General features: G+C 34.8%; 1 long non-coding RNA gene across 2 annotated transcripts; it reads left to right on the forward strand.

Annotated features, from left to right (window-relative positions):
- Nucleotides 1-382: 382 nt before the first annotated feature.
- Nucleotides 383-1,964, forward strand: LOC149661050 (uncharacterized). 2 transcript variants are annotated; one of them, XR_016368769.1, is made up of 2 exons: nucleotides 383-994; nucleotides 1,058-1,964. It is a non-coding gene; the product is annotated as an uncharacterized LOC149661050 (long non-coding RNA). The 2 variants fall into 2 exon arrangements; XR_016368768.1 differs by having other exon boundaries at nucleotides 1,101-1,964.
- The last annotated feature ends 8,828 nt before the right edge of the window (nucleotides 1,965-10,792 follow it).

Raw genomic sequence — 10,792 nt, forward strand, 5'->3', positions numbered from 1 at the left:
ATTAAATCTATCCCTGATTTCGGTAAATTAGCATTTTAAAAAACGACGGTGATTTCACATCTCTACATACACAGAGGGGTGGGGTCGACACTATTCTGGGATTAAGGAGGACTTCTCATATTACATGGCACGAGCAAGTTTCAACGAAGTTGGCTTTTTGTTCTTAAAGCTATATACTTTTAGTAAAATAATGTTTGGTTTCATGAAAGGTATGAAATTAGTGAGCACAAATAGAAAGTAGAGTCGGAGAGATCAAAAACGTTACCAGTGCTTGACTCTCGAATGCGCAATACGGGGCATCGGAGAGGGAAAACAAGCTGGGAAACCAAAATAAACCTCTCCGAGACAAGATGCAATTATAAGAAGTTTTTCTTAAATTCTACAGGGCCGGTAGGCCCTTGTAGATATGACTTGATACTCTTTTGTAACGTTAAAGCAAAATTCACATGCTTTTGCCAATTTTCCTATGGAGATTAACATGGGGTTTTTCGTGATATTTAGCCACCACTAACCGAAAAACTAGAGCGAAGTTACTTTTCGGAATACTCTTAATTTAACAATTAAGTATTCAGGGTGTGCGATCCGCTAGTATTATCAGAAACAATTAAGTCTAAGTATGTTAATTTTAGTTAATTACGGAAATACAGCTCTTGAGTTAAACGTCAGGTTAACCTGTTAGCGCGCTGATACCCATTTCTTCAATTATCAAGCATATTGAGAACAAGGGAGGGCCTAGCTTTGTGCCTAATAACAAGTTAAGTTGACATTTTCAGTTTGATTCATTCTGTGGAAGTTGAACCATGGAGCCTGAATCTTAAAGAGATACAGGCTCCATGGTTTAACTTGTTTTTGAGCAGTCGACGCTTGTTTAGTATTTTACCGGCTTAAAATATTTATTTCATTTTATAAATTTTCTGTAACACTCTTGCTAAGAAACACTTTGCTATCAGGTCGAAATTTTGTTTAATAAAGCAATCCAGGTATAAAACTAAAGGTAATTGATTTCATTATATTATAAGATATTGGTTTTTGGATGTTATTTAAGACCAAGGCTTAGGTTGCTTATGTATTGTATTTGTATATATTCTGGATTCTCGGAGTCGGGACTCGGGAGAACCCAGTTACACTTAGCCAGCTTCCGAGCCTCCAGTGTCGTCTAGTTTGGCTTACGCTCTCGTCACGTTTTTAAGCTGAAGGTTATGTTGCAACGTTTTTGGTTTACAGACTTGGATAATTTTAATAATAGTGATGCTTCTTGATCTTTACTCTTTAGGATAGTAACAGTATGTTGTAGAAAAAGAGCTGCTACTTGAAGGACTTATCTTTATTTTATTTTAGAAGTATTATTAAAATTTCAGAAGCTCCGCAACCGTTACAATAACTGTTTCTATAGCAGTTAATTCAACATTCCTTTGAGGTATACAGGGTTTTAGTATTTGTTAATCTCACTAAAATGCTACTAATTCAGAAGGTGTGTGGTATAATTCCTGAAACTCAACCAATGTAGAGGACGACATGATTCGTTAAAACAATTTTTTCCTGTTGCAACAGTCCGTATATGATATTTCGTTTTATAAATTGTTTGTTACCAAGAGAGGATTGTTTAATTCAGAAATATAAGTAACAGTGGTGCTGGTTAATCCAGGAGAACATTGTCTTTACGTAATTTAATTAGTCAACGTAACCATGTGGGAAACAGAGGGTTACGTTCGCTATTTCCACAGTCCTCATTGCTGTTTGTTTATATGTCAGAATTGCTATGAATTGTTTAGGTATTTGATTTAATTACTGGTATTTAAGCGAAACTATGGAATCACATCATTCATTAACATTGTAACCTTTGTAGTGATCCGTTGTAACGGGCTCCCCAGTACAACATATTTTATTGTTAATCTTCACGTTACCGCAAATTTATCACGGGGCTATGTGTTGGAACTAATTAAAAACTCATCTAAACAAGCTCAATTTATAAGCTAAATCAATATTGCCAAACCATAATCCATCATTAATTTCAACTCAATTAAGCCTAAAACCTTTAAATTAAACTTAATCAAGATTAAACCTTTAAATTGAACTTAATTGAGATATACCTTCAAATTAAACTTAATCAAGATTAAACCTTTAAATTGAACTTAATCGAGATATACCTTCAAATCAAACTTAATCGAGATATACCTTCAAATCAAACTTAATCGAGATATACCTTCAAATCAAACTTAATCGAGATATACCTTCAAATCAAACTTAATCGAGATATACCTTTAAATTAAATTGAACTTAATCGAGATATACCTTTAAATTAAATTGAACTTAATCGAGATATACCTTTAAATTAAATTGAACTTAATCGAGATATACCTTTAAATTAAATTGAACTTAATCGAGATATACCTTTAAATTAAATTGAACTTAATCGAGATATACCTTTAAATTAAATTGAACTTAATCGAGATATACCTTTAAATTAAATTGAACTTAATCGAGATATACCTTTAAATTAAATTGAACTTAATCGAGATAAACCTTTAAACTAAACTTAATCGAGATAAACCTTTAAACTTAAATAAAATTAAGGTGAAACTAACCCAAAACACGATTTTTTTGGTTCAATTCATGGATACCTTATTTAATTAAAATTAAAACTAAATTTATCTTTCACCCAGTCTCAATTTTCCATTTTAATCTTTACAATTAAATGAGGATTATTATTATATTATTAATTAAAGTTGATATTTACACCCATTTCAAGTCGATATTTACACCCATTTCAAGTCGATATTTACACCCATTTCAAGTCGATATTTACACCCATTTCAAGTTGATATTTACACCCATTTCAAGTCGATATTTACACCCATTTCAAGTTGATATTTACACCCATTTCAAGTCGATATTTACACCCATTTCAAGTCGATATTTACACCCATTTCAAGTTGATATTTACACCCATTTCAAGTCGATATTTACACCCATTTCAAGTCGATATTTACACCCATTTCAAGTCGATATTTACACCCATATCAAGTTGATATTTACACCCATTTCAAGTCGATATTTACACCCATTTCAAGTCCATATTTACCACCCATTTCAAGTCCATATTTACCCCCCATTTCAAGTCCATATTTACCCCCCATTTCAAGTCCATATTTACCCCCCATTTCAAGTCCATATTTACCCCCATTTCAAGTCCATATTTACCCCCATTTCAAGTCCATATTTACCCCCATTTCAAGTCCATATTTACCCCCATTTCAAGTCCATATTCACCCCCATTTCAAGTCCATATTTACCCCCATTTCAAGTCCATATTTACCCCCATTTCAAGTCCATATTTACCCCCATTTCAATTCCATATTTACCCCCATTTCAAGTCCATATTTACACCCATTTCAAGTCGATATTTACACCCATTTCAAGTCGATATTTACACCCATTTCAAATCGATATTTACACCCATTTCAAGTCGATATTTACACCCATGTCAAGTCGATATTTACACCCATTTCAAGTCGATATTTACACCCATTACAAGTCGATATTTACACCCATTTCAAGTCGATATTTACACCCATTTCAAGTCGATATTTACACCCATTTCAAGTCGATATTGACACCCATTTCAAGTCGATATTGACACCCATTTCAAGTCGATATTGACACCCATTTCAAGTCGATATTGACACCCATTTCTAGTCGATATTGACACCCATTTCTAGTCGATATTGACACCCATTTCAAGTCCATATTTACCCCCATTTCAAGTCCATATTTACCCCCATTTCAAGTCCATATTTACCCCCAATTCAAGTCCATATTTACCCCCAATTCAAGTCCATATTTACCCCCATTTCAAGTCCATATTTACCCCCATTTCAAGTCCATATTTACCCCCATTTCAAGTCCATATTTACCCCCATTTCAAGTCCATAATTTACCCCCATTTCAAGTCCATAATTACCCCCCATTTCAAGTCCATAATTACCCCCCATTTCAAGTCCATAATTGCCCCCCATTTCAAGTCCATAATTGCCCCCCATTTCAAGTCCATATTTACCCCCCATTTCAAGTCCATATTTACCCCCCATTTCAAGTCCATATTTACCCCCCATTTCAAGTCCATATTTACCCCCCATTTCAAGTCCATATTTACCCCCCATTTCAAGTCCATATTTACCCCCCATTTCAAGTCCATATTTACCCCCCATTTCAAGTCCATATTTACCCCCCATTTCAAGTCCATATTTACCCCCCATTTCAAGTCCATATTTACCCCCATTTCAAGTCCATATTTACCCCCATTTCAAGTCCATATTTACCCCCATTTCAAGTCCGTATTTACCCCCATTTCAAGTCCGTATTTACCCCCATTTCAAGTCCATATTTACCCCCATTTCAAGTCCATATTTACCCCCAATTCAAGTCCATATTTACCCCATTTCAAGTCCATATTTACCCCCATTTCAAGTCCATATTTACCCCCATTTCAAGTCCATATTTACCCCCATTTCAAGTCCATATTTACCCCCATTTCAAGTCCATATTTACCCCCATTTCAAGTCCACATTTACCCCCATTTCAAGTCCACATTTACCCCCATTTCAAGTCCACATTTACCCCCATTTCAAGTCCATATTTACCCCCATTTCAAGTCCATATTTACCCCCATTTCAAGTCCATATTTACCCCCATTTCAAGTCCATATTTACCCCCATTTCAAGTCCATATTTACCCCCATTTCAAGTCCATATTTACCCCCAATTCAAGTCCATATTTACCCCCAATTCAAGTCCATATTTACCCCCAATTCAAGTCCATATTTACCCCCATTTCAAGTCCATATTTACCCCCATTTCAAGTCCATATTTACCCCCATTTCAAGTCCATATTTACCCCCAATTCAAGTCCATATTTACCCCCATTTCAAGTCCATATTTATCCCCAATTCAAGTCCATATTTATCCCCAATTCAAGTCCATATTTACCCCCAATTCAAGTCCATATTTACCCCCAATTCAAGTCCATATTTACCCCCAATTCAAGTCCATATTTACCCCCAATTCAAGTCCATATTTACCCCCATTTCAAGTCCATATTTACCCCCATTTCAAGTCCATATTTACCCCCATTTCAAGTCCATATTTACCCCTATTTCAAGTCCATATTTACCCCTATTTCAAGTCCATATTTACCCCCATTTCAAGTCCATATTTACCCCCATTTCAAGTCCATATTTACCCCCATTTCAAGTCCATATTTACCCCCATTTCAAGTCCATATTTACCCCCATTTCAAGTCCATATTTACCCCCATTTCAAGTCCATATTTACCCCCAATTCAAGTCCATATTTACCCCCAATTCAAGTCCATATTTACCCCCATTTCAAGTCCATATTTACCCCCATTTCAAGTCCATATTTACCCCCATTTCAAGTCCATATTTACCCCCAATTCAAGTCCATATTTACCCCTAATTCAAGTCCATATTTACCCCCATTTCAAGTCCATATTTACCCCCATTTCAAGTCCATATTTACCCCCATTTCAAGTCCATATTTACCCCCATTTCAAGTCCATATTTACCCCCATTTCAAGTCCATTTTTACCCCCATTTCAAGTCCATTTTTACCCCCATTTCAAGTCCATATTTACCCCCATTTCAAGTCCATATTTGCCCCCATTTCAAGTCCATATTTACCCCCATTTCAAGTCGATATTTACCCGCATTTCAAGTCGATATTTACACCCATTTCAAGTCGATATTTACACCCATTTCAAATCGATATTTACACCCATTTCAAATCGATATTTACACCCATTTCAAGTCGATATTTACACCCATTACAAGTCGATATTTACACCCATTACAAGTCGATATTTACACCCATTACAAGTCGATATTTACACCTATTACAAGTCGATATTTACACCTATTACAAGTCGATATTTACACCCATTTCAAGTCGATATTTACACCCATTTCAAGTCGATGTTTACACCCATTTCAAGTCGATGTTTACACCCATTTCAAGTCGATGTTTACACCCATTTCAAGTCGATATTTACACCCATTTCAAGTCGATATTTACACCCATTTCAAGTCCATATTGACACCCATTTCAAGTCGATATTGACACCCATTTCTAGTCGATATTGACACCCATTTCAAGTCCATATTGACCCCCATTTCAAGTCCATATTTACCCCCATTTCAAGTCCATATTTACCCCCATTTCAAGTCCATATTTACCCCCATTTCAAGTCCATATTTACCCCCATTTCAAGTCCATATTTACCCCCATTTCAAGTCCATATTTACCCCCATTTCAAGTCCATAATTACCCCCATTTCAATTATTGCTTATTGGAAAATATTTCATGGCATAAAAATTTTATTTTTATTTTACAAATCGATATTTAATATTAGGTCATTACTAAACAACGCGTGAATGCGGGCCTTTTCCAAAAAAAATCGTTTATTTTTCAAGGTCCTTCAACTAAAAACGTTGAATATATTGCTTGTTTTATAGGTCGGGTTAGGTAAGGCATATGTTAGTTAGGTTACGTTTCATTGAGACACAAATTTAAAGCATTGTGCCTCTTAATAGTAGAAGTATTTATCCTATAAATGCTATAAATTTAATAAAAAAATAGTTCAATAATAACAAACGTTTTATCGTTGACAACGTTTAAAAATAAAAATATTTGCTTTTAATAATATGTAATAATATAGGCACTATATTACGTTAGAAAATTGTTTTTGGGAACTCATTCAATGTTCAAACTTCGTTTAAGTTCGTTACAGTGTTACGTAATTTGACTTAAAAATTAAAATAAGCGAATCGCTTTATAACGGTCCATTTCTGCGACTTAAAAATTTTTCATTCTTCTAAACTATAAATTTTGCTTAATGTTTTACAAAATAGATGGGATTTTTGCTCATTTTACGTAACCACTCAATCTTTATAAATTAATCAGACCTAAATGGGTCAATAGGGCCTTAAAACGGGGGAAATAGGGTCTTTAAATGGGTAAACAGGGACTTGAAATGTTGTATTAACGGGTTTGTTTTACACCATAAACGTGGTGCTAAATATGGAAAAAAAAATATTTAACAACTATTTCACAGTTTTTCACTTGACTTGGTTTAATAATGTGTTATAGGTAGCGTACTTTTTCCCTACTTTTAACACCATTAAACTAAGTAATATTAGAAGTTCAACAGATTGCCTAAAAAAGATGTTAAAAACCACTGTAAATGGTGCATAAATGCCTAATATTTCCTTAATACTTGCAAATAATATTAGAAAATGGCGTCAATTGATCATAAAAATGGGGTTAAAGTACACCATAAATGATGTCTTTTTTGGCACCGGAAAAAACAGCATAAATGGTGTTTGAATGCACCGTTATATTTTAGAGTGCAATGGTATGACGGTAAAGCAAACATAATTATTCAAAATTTAATTACATTAAGACTGAAGTGACAGATATTATAAAAAAATGTCTTGGTTTGGACCAAGGCCGAAAAAACAAACGATATGTGTGAGGTTTATCAATTGACTGAAGTTTCAGATATTGAAATATTTTTCTAGTTATTTCTATCCACTCAATCTTTAATCAATATTTAATTCAATCAACTGATTTTACTGTTAATCGATCTAGTCCCTCTAAATTAATTGAAAAAATTACATATCTACGCTTTTTCAAGAACAATTACATTTTCCGAAAACATTTTATCATGAAATTAACTATTTTGAAGGGATTTCGTGTCGATGATCACTAACTTGTAAGCACCTTGACCGACATAGTTTTAATTGTTGCTGGCTTGACAAATTTTCAAGTTTGCACCAAAAGAAGTTTAAATCTGTTTTAAATTGTTGATAACTGTCGTTTACAGTGAATGTCGTCTACTTAAGGCAAAGCAAAAGTTTATGCTGTGTGGTAAAGGGTAAAGATCACATAAACAGATATACTTCTCAGTACCAATGACTTGTTATATTCATTTCCCGCGGAAATAATATGGTTAAACACATCATTCACTACTAGTTATGCCAAGAAGGTCACATTTAACTCCGACACCCCTTCCCTTCCTCTATTTTCCCAACATATGGCGTTTTATAATAACCAGTGGTTCCAGTGTATGGGTCATCTGAGCCGTCGCAACACACTCAGCCAATAGATCGAAACCTTTTCACATTAGTAAACGGTACATGACACTCCGGACTTGCCCACCAACCTTATTAACCCAACACTATAAAACATTCGTGTACATGAATGATTATGGTTATGGCTTGACACTCGCTAGCGCCCGAACGACCGATCACTCAGTGTAATCGGTGTACATTTGTAAGTGAGTAGACCATTTTGGAAATTACATACAGAGAAACTAAAACACAGGTGTGATCCCGCCATTGGGGTGTTTTCTCTCATTCTCTCGCTCGCTTAGAAACACCGCTATAGGCAGTGCTAGTTGACTAGCCTCCTGCCCGTAGTGAACTTTGGCACCGTCTGGCGATGACCCTTGGTGCGAGGGAGAATACACCTCGCCCCTGATCTTTGCGCTTGCTAAAATGATTACGCGTAATACGTAACCGGTGTAAAAGTATCGCCAACAATGTAGAAAGGGGTGGTGACGTTTCAAATGAAGACTGAGTTATGACCAAGAAATTCTAAAGTACGGAAATGGAAGTTCCAGTGCAACTTTACCTTCATAGAGGCGGCAATAGAAATGAAGAATTTCTATATACGAAATTAAATGTATAAATTCGCGCAACACCCTGCTTTGGCATCTATTAAATATTTACATTTTCCATTCGAGTTATACCAAAGTTCGCTTGCTCTTTTTAGACATCCAGTAGAACATTTCAAATATTCAATACTAATCCCTCAACACGTACTCCCTTCAAAATAATTAATTTCATGATAAAATGTTTTCGGAAAATGTAATTGTTCTTGAAAAAGCGTAGATATGTAATTTTTTCAATTAATTTAGAGGGACTAGATCGATTAACAGTAAAATCAGTTGATTGAATTAAATATTGATTAAAGATTGAGTGGATAGAAATAACTAGAAAAATATTTCAATATCTGAAACTTCAGTCAATTGATAAACCTCACACATATCGTTTGTTTTTTCGGCCTTGGTCCAAACCAAGACATTTTTTTATAATAATTAAATAAGGGTTCATACAACTTTTGTAAAACAAATTTCCCAGAGATTTCCAGGTTTTTTCCCCATATAATTCCCTGAATTTTCCAGGTTTTTCCCTATATGGGGTGTCCTATGGAGCAAATGTAAACGAAGGAGGGGTAAATAGGACTGTTTCATAATCTCTAATATAACCGGAGTTATGAGCCTCCAAAGTTTAGAGTAATGTTAATCCTATGGAGGGTATGTTTATGAACATTTTGCTTAATTACTCGGCCCCTGTTTGAAGCAAATTTCCCTGATTTCCCTGAATTGCACTAAAAATTCGAAACTTTCCTGAATTTTCCCTGAGGTTTTTGTAAACTATTTATTTCCCTGCTTTTTCCAAGTTTTTCCTATTTTCCAGGTTTGTATGAACCCTGATAATTGATATTAATCATTTTAATCGTCATTAATTTACCTTAATGGTTATAAGAAACTTCAACTGATAAATTTAATTGTTTCAATTGCAAATTTTATTTATGAACAAAACAGTTTAAAATGACTTTGGCATATGTATTCAAAATCAGGCCGACACGATGGCCCCAAAGAGGGTGGCGCTAAAAATTCTTTAGTTCTAACGTAGCAGGAAGTTTTCCGTCTCTTGTCAGCAAGCACATAGCTAGAGACCTAGCTTTGCGCGTGCTGACAACCGATGTTGTAACAGAGTATATACAGAATAAGCTGTCGTTCGAGCATGAACCTTCTATATAATGTACCAGAATCTTAATGGCGGATCCCATGTTTAAGTTTTCTTGTTAAAGTGTCCCAAAATAATAAAGAAGAAAAAAGCTAGCAGACGACAAGGTCTTGAGAAAAACGGTACAATGTGAACAAGTAACGTTTCAATTTACCTTTTGTTGTCTTTCATTTTTTCTAGGAAATGGATGTTTTATTTTACACATTTGATTATTCACTTTTGGTGATTTACGATAACTTCAATGTTTCTCGCTTGAGTGGAATATTTCGAAATACGTGGACCTTTATACTATCACCAGCACCTTTGCCGAAAACCAAATCTAGTTCGCAATTCTTAAGCGTCGAGCCTGAAGTACTCATTTGATTCTTACGCAATGTTTCCCAAACCCAGTATTAGCTTTCTATTTTTTCGGCTGCGTTCAACGTTAACGCTCTGCGCGAGCCAATCAGCAATAAGCTTGAGTTGTGACGTCATTTTCGACCACGCGTGTTCGGAAGAGGCTGTCCGCGGTCCGCCATGTTTTTATTTATTTCGTTCCCCTCATAGAGTCAGTAACTAGCACACAAATCCCTGAGAATGCCGAAGAACCAGAGTGACGGGCGATATGTACATGTTTTATAGCCTATTTCAAATAAGCATATTATTCTTAATTTACTAGCAAATCCACTTTTATAATTTAATTTCATTAAAATTAATCCACAAGTTTAATTAATGTAACTCACCTCAACTTTTAGCATTTACCACACCTTGATTTGAAATTATAATTAAATAATTATTTTGAAAACTCAATCTTTCTTAAAAAGTAAACTGACAACAACGGTATATGAACATTAGCTAAAATAAGATTTTATGGGGGGTATCAATTAAAGGGCAAGTTCCTCTGCTTGGTTAAAATTAAAACAC

The sequence above is a fragment of the Phalangium opilio genome, unplaced genomic scaffold (genome assembly GCF_054372755.1).
Source record: "Phalangium opilio isolate 3A_F unplaced genomic scaffold, DU_Popi_V2 ptg000070l_1, whole genome shotgun sequence".
Taxonomy (NCBI): domain Eukaryota; kingdom Metazoa; phylum Arthropoda; class Arachnida; order Opiliones; family Phalangiidae; genus Phalangium; species Phalangium opilio.